Here is a 14414-nt window from a genome sequence, read left to right as displayed (position 1 = left end):
AAAAATGTTTATTGAAGAGATGCAGATGCCTTGTGGCACGCATCCCGCCACACAAAACGAATTCCCCAAGTTTGTGGGAAAGGGTTACATTGAAGAGCGCCAGATACTAAGCAGCACATACCCCGCGACCCACACTGACATTAGTTTCGTTCAATAAAGTGTTTCACCTAAGGAGTTTCACATTGCCAGTGATCCAATTTGGGTGAATTCTATTTATTTCAATGGGGCACAAATGCAGTGTCACAAGCCCAATAGCATAAGTTGGCGCGAAATGGGTTAACTAATTAGCGCCACATATTCGTTGTCAAAAACCAATGACCCACGTTGGTGCGATAACTAGTTTGAGAGCCGCTTCCCTTATTACAGCAGCGCGATGCTCTAACCACTCTACAGTTGACTACCGAATGATCTACATTGGCGGCAAGAGGGTTAAAGACACAGACAGACAGACAGACAGACAGACAGACAGACAGACAGACAGACAGGCAGACAGACAGACAGACAGACAGACAGACAGACAGACAGACAGACAGACAGACAGACAGGCAGACAGACAGACAGACAGACAGACAGACAGACAGACAGACAGACAGACAGACAGACAGACAGACAGACAGACAGACAAACAGACAGACAGACAGACAGACAGACACTCCCTAGAAAATCCGTGAAGTGCAAAAATAAAGCTAGTTGCACCAGAACAACAACGATAGCCTAATTTTGTTGCAATGCGAAAGACGAAGATATAGACCAGATACACAAGACGAGCGCTGTGTATCTGGTCTACGTTTCTAGGACTAATTACGAGCAGTGACACAGGGCAACACGTCCAGTTTCTCGTGAAATCTGGTAGTGCACCCCTTAAAATACCGTTGCTTTGCATTATTCTCACTCGTTATGAGACTTACTTTACAGGGTTTCGCTTAGCCGGGACCTCCGTGTACGCTTTGCGCTGTGTTCAGAATGGTTTCATCGATCTGAATATCTAATACTAAGTTGTGTCTCGTTACAAAGACCCGGTGCCTGAAAAGGATAAATAGAAATCGAGTCAACGAAAGGTATTTTGTTAAGAGTGAGCAAAATAGCAGTTCTTCCCCTGTCTACATTGCATCTACCGGATTGCACAGGCTGCGACGAACACATCATCAACGTGCACAAGCTCACCGTGTGAATTTCATCACAGCCATCATGAGGAATTTGCATCAGAACCTTTGCGGCAGCAAATGCGGGTCAGTTCTGCCCCGACTGCTAGTAGATACCAGGTTGAAGGCGGGTTAAAAATAATGTGTAATCGAGACAGCAGCCTCATCTATATTTAAATGATTGAAGTGTCCCACTTGACTGAATATGACTCATTGCTTAACTATGAGCGTACATAGCTTTCAGAAAGTGCAACAATCGTGTAATTTTCTTACAACGCTCTTTGGTTATTTTTTCAGACGATGATATTGGAAGGGTCAGTAAGAAACTGGTGTACTGGAGTTACAAATACAAATGCGGAATTTTTACCTTTAAGCCGGACAGTAAGTACTTCTTATTCAACGCGAATTTTAAAAGTCCTTAAATTTGTATGAAGAGGAATTGCTATTTTGGGAGTAAAACGTGCAATACGTTTCTGTATTACCGAAGATAAAAAGGAGTTGCTGCAAACCCATTGGTGTCCTGGTCTCAGTGAATGAGAGCGTCTGTGCTACAGCTTGTAGACGTAGTGAATACCGTTCATCGCAGGAGTCTCGACGAATTTGTCTCGTTACTGTTTTTACTATTTAAGTTTTTAGGTCTTTCCTGCAGCAACCGTAAGCACCTGCGATGGCTTCAAGGTAGTTTTCTCGTAGCAGCAATCACATATGGCTATTTGTTGCATTTATTGCCAGTAAATCCAGTAATTCAGAGTGCCGTTCTTTGCAACATTTCAAAAGCGCTTGCTCTCCGCAAATTTTACAGTCAATCATTATTAAAAGTATAAATGCAGAAAACGAAGTTCACATGAGCTCATTCATATCGGCATGTAGAGTGCGGTCCACAGCTAAAGAGAACACTCGAATTGACGGCTCTCACATTGTCGGCGTCATAGCTGCAAGCGGCTGCGGAAGCGAAGTCGGTGCACTGCACAGGTGTGTCGAAAGGGCCACACCTACCAACCACACGCTATCTGAGGCAAACCTAGGCGAATGTAGTGTAGTAAGAGAGGAAATTCCGAGCATGCTCGGCACTCCAGTGTTTTTTTTTACCTGTGGACTCCTCTGTTAGCACATAATATGTATTGCTGCAAATGCCGCTTCAGGAAATAGACCCGGTGTAGGTAAATAATTGATGCACATATTGATAAATGCTGTTTAGGTTTCGCAGTTCTGACAACGATATCTGACGTAGATAACGTGCAATGTGCGATACATTGGTGTGGCTTCCTCATGAAAAGCAACCCACATGATTACTGTCGTCAGAGCTCTTCACTTTACTGAAGTAAAAAAAAAAATATGGCATGCGTGATATATACTGGTGTTCGGAGTTAAAGCACCAAATATGCACGATGCTACCTCTGGGGTTATTGAAAATTCCAATCTAAGGAAAGTCAATAATCGAACTACCTCAGATACTGAACTGGCCGCACGGCAGTTGACAGCCTTGACGTACGTTTCGCTAAATCCAACTCGCGAGTGAATAATTTACAGTAATTCGCGAGCAGCTCTGCCATGCTTCAGGTAACTACATCTGCAAGACTAGCTTGTCAATGACTATACTCCTTATCTACAACATTGTTCTGCGTATGTAATAAAGCTGTGCTGCAGTGGTTTGTTACACACAGTGACATAGCCGAGAATGTCAGAGGAGAGCCGAGCATCGAGACTTATCTAGGCTGATCGTTATACCATATTAGGTATGAAGCTAGAAACCTACGCGTTGTCTTTTCGAAGCCGTCACAAGGAGAAGCAACACCAATTCACAAGGGTGGAAATTAGAGATGCATTACTCAATACCGTCTAATCTCCACAATATTCGCCATCTTTAAACTACGGGAGCTATTATTCATAACCATATGTCGGAGTGGGTTTAACAACACAAAATACTAACTGGATACCAGCACGGATATGAAGACAATTTTCTACTCAAACGCAGATTTTGGAAACGTGTAATTTCGCGAGCTCAATAAATAACGGAAGCTAAATAATCCAATCTTCATGGACATCGAAAAATCTTTGGAGAAGGTTGAACAAAAAATTGTTTTTTCAGCCAGAAAAAACATACTACAGAACATACTGCTAGCAGCTTGTTCGTAAGCCTATATTAGCAATAGGCAGTAATATGTCTTCTTCTGAAACCATCCATCCGGTAAACTTTCCTCCCGTTTACTCTGGCGTCCAGGAGTGTTTATGCTTCGGCCACTGATATATTTTAATATTTATTAATGACATTGTACGTGGTATAGTTAACAATAAACTGCTAGCTGTTTATTGTGGGATATATTCAATTGTCCAAAATTGTACCAAATAAACATTGTTAAAATAGGCATGTAGTAAGTATTTACATAGTGCGAGGCCTAGCAAATATCCATAGGGTTTAACAAAGCCATCTCTATGAGACTAGCCAGAAAGAAGAACCCGCTTGCATTCTTTTATTATGAAAATATTATCTACCTTTCGGAAATGACTGAGTCGAACTAATCAGATGTCTTGATTAGCAATACCCTTATTTAAACTATACATATTATTATCGTCACCAACAATGCATACACAAGACTATTTCCTTCGAAGAGCACTTCTATGCTACTCAGGTCCGATGTTAGCATACAAACAGTACTGCAAACGCTTCATTGTACTGCAATTATTTCGCATCCATAGACAAAAAGCAACAATGAATAGCTTGAAAGGGTAAAAAAAGGCTGTTTGCTTTGTTTTTAGTAGATTCGTACGAACAAGGATAACCGAACTGTTGTCGAAAGTCATTCTACTAGCTTCAAGCCAGAGAAAGCGATGTTCCAGTCTGAAGCTTTTATATCAATTAATCCAAGGGCATTATATGTCGACAAGACAAAACAATTTATTTCGCAACTATATATGCCAGCAGGCAACACCATTATTTGGCAAAAAGAACATTTAGTATTAGGAATCAGTATTTTATATATTCTTTCTTTTGCCGAAGCAGATGGATAAACTAATAATTGGGTGCTGGTGCTGACTGACGCTAACATAGTTTATTTCTATTATGCGTTGCATATTGCAATCACTCAGTTCAGCCCTTGGGCGCGGCCGGGCAGCCACCATTGACCTTTAGCGCAACCACGTGACGTGACGTCACGACAGCCGGAGGAAAAGCTGGGCCCCAACTCGCGCGGTCGCGCGCGGCCGCAGCCACCACCTGACTCCCGCTCCTCCCGCTAGGGGCGCTGCGCCGGCGCGTGACGTCACGGAGGAAAAGCTGGGCCCCAACTCGCGCGGTCGCGCGCGGCCGCAGCCACCACCTGACTCCCGCTCCTCGCAACTCGCAAATATGCAACGCATTCTTGGCTTAACCAAGCTAAGCCTGGCCATTTTTTAACTAGCTTGCACATTTTCTCGCGTGGTCATGCTTGATAACTTATTCAAATTTTGTTTACCATTATATGTTTGGGGAGAACCCTGCTAAATTCCCCAGAGAGGGGATGTCAGTATTAATTATTAAAAATTAAATAATGAATAAGTATATATTGCATATAAATATTTCAAATCATTTAAGCAGTGCTTTTGTCAGCTTTCGCGTGGCGCTCGCATCGCAGCCTGTGCTGTAGCGCCGAACGGCAAAGTAGCCCCCATTATCGTTTCGACATAGACTATTAGTGCTTTATTCCGCGCTGTCTCAACATGGAGGGGCGATGTGTCTACATCGCATTCGCTTGAATGTCGCCTGCGCAACAGAATATTTGAACGTTACCATTCCAGCAGACCACTGTGCCCCAACAGCCGTGTTGGCGAGTAATGAGACCATTTCTTCCAGTATTTACAGAAGTTTTACATCCTCAAAAGTTGTGCTGAAGGAACAACCGTTATAGGGCAGGACTGCGGATGGGCGATATCTTAGAACGTGGCGGTGCCCAGCTCAGATTTGTACTTCACTAATGCACATTTACCCAGCGTGGTTCAACCTACCCTAACTCTGTGGCTAAAGAGTTGCGCTGCAGAGCCCGAGGTCATGGGTTCGAGCCCGGCCGCGACGGCCGCATCCCAGTCGTGGCTTAATGAGGAAACGCTCGTTTGCATTGTTTTGAGTGCACGTTATAGAACCCCACGTGGTCAAAATTAATCTCTAGTTCCCCATTATGGCGTACCTCTCTCCGCCTCTTACATTCACCGACATGACGTCAGAGAGCAACGCCGGGATCCTTCGACAGCCTCTCCTTTCGAGTATTTATCTCAACGCTCACCACAGAGCACCCACCGCTCGCTTCGGCGCCCTGCTCGCCACTCTGCCACCGGTGAAGGTCTCCTGTAACACCGTAACTATCTACCTGATGGCCGTAAATGGCTGATAGGGATACGTTCCAGCATGTGTGCCCCTTTTCATGCGGATCCACAATGCGCCCATGCCGGTGTACTAAAGATGCATGCACGCCTCGCCAGTACTCGCTAGGAATGTACCGCTTCGTTCTCCAGTGCGTCCACTCGTGCTCCAGGTACAAACGCCGTAAGAGCCCACCTCACAAGATAACAGGGCCGCTTCAGCCATTGTCTTGTCCCTACCGGCCTTTCGATCATATCGGCATTGATTTCTACGACCCTCTACCCTGCACGCCAGATGGCAATCGCTGGGTCACTGTCACCGTGGAACACCTCACGCGCTGGGTCCAAACTTCAGCGCTCCCGGTGGCCACAGCACGTGAAGTCGGCTTGTTCATCCTTCACAACTTTGTTCTTCGACGCGGTGCGCCGCGCGAGCAACTAAGTGACCGTGGTCGTTCATTTCTCTCCGAAGCTGTACAAGCCCCTCCTTCGCGAATGCAAAATTTTCCACAGAACTTGAAGCGCCTATCATCCGCAAGCCATCGGTATGACTGAACGCTTTACTCGTACTCTTGGCGGCATGCTCGCCATGTACATCTCCGCTGCCCACACTAATTGGGACCGCATCGTTCCCTTTCTTACGTATGCTTAACATAGCGCCACTCTTCCCTCTTTCTTCTTTATGGTCCCGAACCTTCCCCGTTTATGGACACGATTATTTTGTATCGCCTCGGCGCTTCCGAATCTACGACTCTATCCGAAGCCGCCACCTATGCCGAACAATGTCGTCAGATCGCTCGCTCACTTACAGCGCAACACCAGGCCTAGCTAGAAACATGGCCATGACACAAGCTTGTTTTTTCCATCATATTCACCCGCAACGCTGGTATGGCTCCGCATTCCATCCTCTACTCCCGGCCTTTCTACAAATTTCAGCTTAAATATGACGGCCCTTACCGGGTTCTACGACAGACGTCCGCGGTCAACTACGTCCCTGAGGCTATTCAGCCATCTACGGGCCAACGGCGTCGCGGACGCCAAACTGTTTACGTCGACCGACTGAAGCCGCATTATGACCCACCAGTACTCACTGTTCCACAAGTCGCCAGGATAGCTCCTTTTTCGCCGAGTATTGATTGTAGTGACAAATACGGGCGCCCAAAGAAGACGAAGACGGTGGTTGTTTGTTCTCACGCTCACCCCACTCAGCTGCTGCCTGTCCCTGTGCATTCACCCCGTTAGGGTTCGCGCGGCGAGGCATCGCTCGTCCGCCTGTTCTCGTTGGAGGTTCTTCCACTCACTTTGTGATGGAGTGTGAGGTGGAAGAGGACTTCTTAGCCCCCGGGGACTTCACTAAAGACTCCGGGTGGCAGTTCGTTGCTGCCAGTGCCAGTGCGATCGACGTTCAGCATAACACTGGTTCCACCGCTCGGGTTCACACCGACCGCGTGGGCATTAAAATCATGATCATTCGAGGAGCCAGGATGCCTCCGCTGCCCAAGGAAGAGGTAAAGATTGTCGTGCGGCCCAGGGAAGGCCTGTGTATCAGCAAGTTTGGACCTACCGCGATCGCCGACGCCATATGGCAGGCTGTCGGGCTCGATTCGGCGTCGCGGGACACGGACACGATGTGTCCCAACTTTCAACAAAATATAATCGTGATGGACACGCCCAACAGGGAGAACGCTGCACGCTACGTGGGCATCGAGGGCATCTTCGTCGCCGGTCAACGTTTCGAGGTGAATGCTTGCGAGGCCGCCCCCCACTCCACCTGAGGGCGTCATCCGAAGCGTCTCCTTTACCGACGGGCCCACGGCGACCGACAAAAAACTCGTCAACCCGAGAAATCCCACTGCGCTGGGCGCCGAAGGAATCAAGAACAGCGGTGCCGTGGTGGTCCTGTGCAAGGGATACCGGGTGCCAAACTTTGTGTCGCACGGCGGCACTGTCATCTGGTGCAATTTATTTCGCAAGCAAATGAACGTATATATATATATATATATATATATATATATATATATATATATATATAGGGGTTTTCTTCAATGTTCAGCACGCAGGACCCGACGTAACATACGCAGGACAGAGACGACGAACTTTTTCGAAGACTTCTTTTACTTAACGCTTTCGGCTGGTGGACCAGCCTTCGTCAGTACATACTCTGACGAAGGCTGGTCCACCAGCCGAAAACGTTAAGTAAAAGAAGTCTTCCAAAGAGTTCGTCGTCTCTTTCCTGCGTATATATATGTATATATATATATATATATATATATATATATATATATATATATATATATATATATATATGCGTGCGTGCTTGCGTGCGTGTGTGTGTGTGTGTGTGTGTGTGTGTGTGTGTGTGTGTGGTGATTACCTCCAGATCCCCGTCGGTTACACTTCGCTCCTCAAAGAGGCGCAAGGCATGTGTCGAGTGAGCTCTGACAGTCACTTTGCAATGTGGTGAATGTGATATAAATCATTCATCCCGGACCTCACACATTTGTGCATTTGCAGTGAGCGGCATGTGGCGGGATTTGCTTATTGACATGGCCATTTTGGAATTACTGCCTGCAGTCTATATTTTCTTTATGGAACGTCCGGCGGTTCACCGAGGTGTCTAGGCACACGGATCGAAAGCCTTTGAATTAAAATAGGATGCCCACAGTACCGTCAGTCGGAAAAGCTATCGACTCGACGGCCGTTGAGTCGCTTCTATGGACAGGCCATCTGCGCATGTGTATTTTAAATGTCGGTGCAATGGTGGTACCAAAATTAATATCGCAAGCTAATTATTTCGAGGGAACATGTCTATATGTGTGCGTTGTTTACAGCTGCTTTTCTACAAAGCAACATTATGTTAGCGTTATACAAGGAGTCGGTAAAAGAGAAAGAGAGCTCTGTACGTCTGTCTGCAGGGAAATTTTGTTTACTGATAGGTGTTAAATGGAAAACGATTTCTTTTCCCCACAAACAATCAAAACTGATTTCTATAAAGTAGTACTGATCCCTAGATCTCTGCTTAGTAGGCATACTTTCGTTATTGCTTGGCCAAAATTCTTTCATTTACATATATACACTATTGTGAGAAAATACAAAGTTATTTATTGGAACTTTACTACCATCGCGCGTTAAAAAGCTCGCCGGCACATGTCATAATTGGCGTGTTCTCCGCGCGCGTCTCTGGTTCTCTATGATGAAGCAGCTCTGCAAATTTTCTGGGAAGTAGAGGCTGCCCTTTCGAGTAATCCTGCTAGATTGAGTGAACTGCCATATTTGCCGCTGGCGCATCGTTCGTCAAAACAGGCAACACGTGCGGTATTTCGCTGGCACTTACACGGCACGGTTGTGGCTTTAAGTGCAGGTTTCCTGTTTAGACTTATATTTTTCTTTAAAAACACACCGCTCAATGGCGGCAAGGAACTGTCTTCTATTTTAACAATGAAGGTAGTATTAAGGCTGGGAGTGGCTGCAAAATGCGTTACGCATTTATTACATTCTCATTATTTGCGTATTTGTACTTCACAGCGAAATTCTGGCCTTAAGTTCACTGAAAAAGAGCAGGCATGATACCTAATAATTATTTGAGCAACAAGTTCATCCATCTTGAACTCGATAAAGGCACGGCGACAATTGTTGTGTCGGCGATAGCGCGCCTGATAAGCAGACTGCTGTTAGTGCGCATGTGCGCACAAGTGCTTATAATATCATGACATGTGCGCTAACCGTTGATTCTTGATGTAACCAGGAGCCCGTAAGCTTCGGGCAATAAACACCGTTTTCCTGTTAGAACCCATGCCTGATCACTCACTGACCGAGACACAACAACAATCTTATTAACCGTTGAGAAGAAATAAATAAATGATCTTTATGGTGCGGTTTGCGGTACAAGGAAACGTGATGAAGAATTATTCCTTTGTTATAACACACGTAAAATAGGACGAGGTGCCTTGCTCCAGTAAATACGAGAGATTTTGAAACCGATGTGTTCACTAAGAATCGAAAGCTTCCTTCCTGTGTGTTCCCTTAAAATCCGGATAAAAAAATGGCTGTGGCTTAGCTAAGGTTAAGCCCAGGATGCGAAGCATACTAGAGTAGAAGTACTCCCAGATACACTCGCAACTTCATCCTTTACCTCGGACTCTGTGGAGGAACGCTGCTGTTTAGCCGCGTACTGTGCACGTCGCTTGGCAAGCCGAACTTCTCGTTCTTCGGCCTTTTGCGTGGCTCTTTGTAACTTCCGCTTTGCGCTCTGACGAGCGGCCCTTTCCTTTCCCGCCATCGCGCTATACAACTAGCCTCGACGAGAGCGCGCCGCTTTTTTATACAGCTGTTATGACGCCAGTGCCCTAGCGGTAGGAACGGGAGTTAGGCCGCAGCACCGGCTGTGCGACCGCAGGCGAGCGCAAGATTTGAGCCCGGCTTGCAGCTGTTGTGACGTCAGTGCCCTAGCGGGAGGAGCGGGAGTTAGGCCGCAGTACCATCTGTGCGACCGCAGGCGAGCGCACGAGCTGAGACCCGGCTATGTAGCTACGCGGCCGCAAGCGAGCGCACGAGTTGAGCCTCCGCTTTTGCAGCCCTTATGACGTCATATGGTAGCTACGCGGCCGCGCGCGGCGCAGCAAGGAAGAGCGTGGTTGTGCGGCTAGTATGCTTCGCATAAAAAAAATCTTCAGCAAGCCCTTGTCTCACTTCTGCCTCACTATTGTCGCATCAAGCTCTACTGTTCTTGTTTAATTTGTCTTCGCTGGTATGACATAGGGCATCGCCTTGTGGCTGGTCTCTGAGATCAATAATATTTATTGTGATGTCTGTGGCATGTCGTGACCTTGGTGAATACATTTTCGTATCTAGCAGAACAGGCAGCTCATGACGTGAGTGACTGTGGTAAGATTATCAGCCATATCAGTTTCGATCACCTGCCCTCGTGTTTCAGAATACCATAATCTTTGGCATTCTTTTGCTGAATTCAATATGGCTTATTTGGGCTGCAGGGTTTCTGGCGTGTTGGCCAACGATGCATTCGTTGATGACAAGTAACTAGCTGTAATGCATCAAGAGACACGATATATCATTACATAATCTTTAAAGGAGTGGGGCGTTAATGCTCCTTTACCTCTTGTTTACTTATCAGTTCCTTTTGCACGATGCCTCAATTTCCTCAATCCGAATGGGCAACTTTACGAAACGATCATATATAGGTGAGCCCACCTATCTTCTAATAGCCCAGAGACCTCTGTATCTACGCTAATGTTTTCTTACATTTGCTTTCCTATGCCACTTACGCTACCTATGCGGTACGCAACCCTAGTGCGCATAAATGGTCTACCCTTTTAAATGATGCCTGTGCATAAAACCAGGGAGGTAACGGTAAAGTAATTTTTGGCGGATTACGTTTGTATTATAAGGGCTCAGGTGAATGGGTGTATAGTTCATGGCTGAGAAGCTTCGACGGGGTAAATTCCTTAATCTCATTTCATATAGTCTCCACTGAACAAGTGACAACTATTTGCAAATATGTTCCGCCTATCAAGAAGACTTTAACGGAGAAATGGCCTTGAGCGTCGGCTCTTCTTTCGGTGGAGCTTGTTCCCTCTGCTACTAAAGCTCTTTATCTCGTTCCTCATTATTTCCACAAGTTAAGCGTGTTTCAAACGTGCTCCATTTATTCAGTAGAACGATATTAACAGTTTTGAAAACTTCCCTCCTAAGGAATTCTAAAATTCAGACATATGGACAGCAGGTGACTTATTAACCATGTGACAAAAGCAGCACATTCAGATGACCCTCTTTTCCTCATTCTTTTCCCAACAGCTAAAGTCATGTGCGAGCTGCATGTGTGGGAGGACCGTTTGAAGGAATCGTATGAAAAATACGGAACTTATAGTGGCTGCCAAGAGAAATTTTCGGAATACTGCACAACCCACGAGCGGTACCAGCTATTTCACCGTGACTGCAATGATATTCTTTTTCCTAAACAGTGGCGATGGAAAGCGTAACTTCCTATATTGCAATTAAACAAACGAAATAAAGGATCAAATCGGCGCTCAAGGAACACGTGTTGCTGCCTAGTTGGTGCATGACAGTGAATAGGAGACTCTTGCGCAAAGCGGACGGCGCCAAAAGTAATACACCCACAGATAGCACCGCCGAAATGAATGGTTTTCTTGTTTTTTCTCTGGCAACAGCTGGCACAGAATAAGTCTTGTTAACGCCAGAATTGCACATACAACACAGCATCTCCACAAATGTAGTTAGGTTTTACATGCTTTGTACAGAACCTCATGTGAACATGCAGCTTTAGTTTGCTGTAACTTACTTACAACCCATTCATAAAATATATCTTCTGACGTAATAAAAATTACTCACTCCTTTCAAAACTGACGTTGAAGAGACAAAGCTAACATGTCTGACAACATAATTACCTGATATTCTTTGTGTCATCATGACATTGCGAAAAAAATTGCAAAAAGCACTCCAACATTATGCGAATGAGCACACATACATCTGTCACACGACATAGACTGGGGAACACGACTGACCATGACACCATCAATTTCGCGTTCTTTTGGAGCAACGATGCGGGAGCTGCACCAGAAGTGCGGTCACCAAAATTATAAGAACATTATGCGGTTTTACGGGCCAAAACCATGATCCCAATAAGAGGCTCGCCGTAGTGGGGTACTCCTGAAATTTGGACCACCTGGGGTTCTTTATTGTGCACCTAATCTAAGTACACGGGTGCTTTCGCGTTTCGCCCGCATCATCAAAACTATCACTTCGCTCATTGCGTCTATGCTTTGTGGCGCGTTTCGTCTTTGTGTCGCTACGCGCCAACGGTCAACGACGTTAGCGTGTGCGAGCACGCACGAGAGACTGCCGCGAATTGCTGCAAATAAACTAAGGAAATTAAATATAAAGAAAGAAAAGCAAGTTGATCTGAAATCACATGTTAGTAGGCGGAGAAATACACGGTTTGTACCTTTGAAAGATCATCTTTTTTGTCTGATAAATCTAAATAAAGAGATCTTACATCAAGTGTCAGGTGAGATCACCGATTTGTTGGTGCGAACGGAGATACCAATGCTGCCTTTCAAAACACATGTAGACCATTATCACTGCGGTGCAATGGCTGCCGCTATGTCTGATCACGTGGTAACGCGTCGATTGCTTGCCTCGCATGACTGCGCAGCTTGTGTTCATAATGGCGCCGAGCAAAGCCGGTGTGGTGCAGCAATCGGCTGTTTCGCCGTTTTTAACTCACAGTATATGCGTGAGCGCCACGATATTTTGTGGAAAGCCTCGGAAAGGACATAGATAACCCACATCAATCCTTTCGAGCTTTTTTCTTTGTTGAAATGGTGCAAACGTCGTGGTATGGTGCGGGGCTAGAAATACTTTTTTTTTCCAATACACAGTGGTACGTACTTGAAGCCGTTGTACTATTTCACAATTGATGCCGTTCGTTCATGGCTTTCTTTATTTAACTAGAGCGCGTGGCTTGTAAGCTACAGGTTGCCGTATTGTTGGTTCACTGTTGTTTTCTGGTGGGACGCCGTTACACTATTGTTTTCCTACATAAACATGCGAAAACGTGTCAAATGTGCTATGCTTCTCTACGTCATTCTCCCAGCTGTAGGCACCCAACTTATGAACTTTTGCAGAAGTTTATGAAAAATACGCAATATTATTCGTCATTCGTTTATGTTGTGACACGTGACTAAGAGTTCAGCTTCCAGCTCTCTTCCAATATATGACTAGAAATGCCAGTGAGTTTCAGGGAAGGACATTGGGTGTTAGTGAAGTACAGAAAATAAGGATTTGAAAGCACGACCCGTTGGACCACAAACGTCCTTGCAGATGTCCAGCGGAAATAGGAAACGGGACATTCGAACGTCCTTAGGAAAATGTAAAAAGCCTGCCGGTCATTCTTGGATGTCCATTGGAGCATCTCACATACGCCACTCGACGTTCATAGAAACGCCCCACGATCGTCATAATGGGGTGTTCGGATGTATGGATTATTCGCGTTGCATATACCGAGTATGTCCTAAGGAAATTTTGTCTGGATGTAGGACACTTCTGGGACATTTTGTGTTATTCCTCTAAAGGACGTTGGTTGATTTAGGATAGGCACTGGACGTCCCTATTGATTATAATTTAACATAGTAGGGACGTTCCTCAGAATGTGCCCTAGCAGTGCAGCAGCCCTGCTGGATTTTACGTAGCAATAACAAAGGAAGTTTGACCTGATATTGTGTTGGCTTGTGGTGGAATGATGAAAGCGAACTGCGTTGCTCTTGAAGATTCAACCGAGCGGTCTAACAAGGCGACGAAACATTTTTTTCATGCAAAAACTGAAGTAACAAGCGACACACCAGGAGTACAGCCCTTCGTATCTGAAAGCATGCTAAAGAAGGCTGCAGTGCAGCTAAACATTGCGCACATAATTACCTGCTACGTTAAGCTAATACGTCACATAAAATTTAATACACATGCATTAAATCAAAACGTATATACATGCAAGTTATACGTTTTTTGTGTTAACAGGGACGAAGCTACCTAAGTTCTGCTGCTATATCATTTGACAATCTCATTAAAAATACAGCATTTTTTCCAACAATACAGTTGCAGGACGATCACAAGTTGAAATCCCAAATGAACGCAGCAGTTTTCAGTAAAGCGCTTCAATGTAAAGAATTTCATCATATAATCTCAACAGTTAGGAGTTATTTATGACGCACCATGGTTAGTAAAAATGTACATGGAGTAAAATGTTTACAAATGCACTTTGGCTGGCAAGAAAATTTGGAAATTTCCAGTGGAGCTACTACTGAAATTATCATGAGGCTTGCTGCGGGATCACTTCCATGGTCGCAAGCACATCAATGTAAAGTTTGTTGAACAATTCAGATATGTTACCCACTTTAAGTTACCAGAGCC

At 45.3% G+C, this 14414-nt stretch overlaps 1 long non-coding RNA gene across 1 annotated transcript in view; it reads left to right on the top strand.

Annotated features, from left to right (window-relative positions):
• The window catches only part of LOC129385422 (uncharacterized), a 30498-nt gene extending 18988 nt beyond the window's left edge, over positions 1–11510 (top strand). Inside the window, exons 4-5 of the long non-coding RNA XR_011895500.1 lie at positions 1440–1523; positions 11286–11510. This is a non-coding gene — a long non-coding RNA (uncharacterized lncRNA). The remainder of the gene's footprint in view (positions 1–1439; positions 1524–11285) is intronic.
• Positions 11511–14414: the final 2904 nt, after the last annotated feature.

The sequence above is a fragment of the Dermacentor andersoni genome, chromosome 7, assembly GCF_023375885.2.
Source record: "Dermacentor andersoni chromosome 7, qqDerAnde1_hic_scaffold, whole genome shotgun sequence".
Taxonomy (NCBI): domain Eukaryota; kingdom Metazoa; phylum Arthropoda; class Arachnida; order Ixodida; family Ixodidae; genus Dermacentor; species Dermacentor andersoni.
The sequence above is the reverse complement of the archived record's forward strand: the minus strand, read 5'-3'. Positions and strand labels throughout refer to the sequence as shown.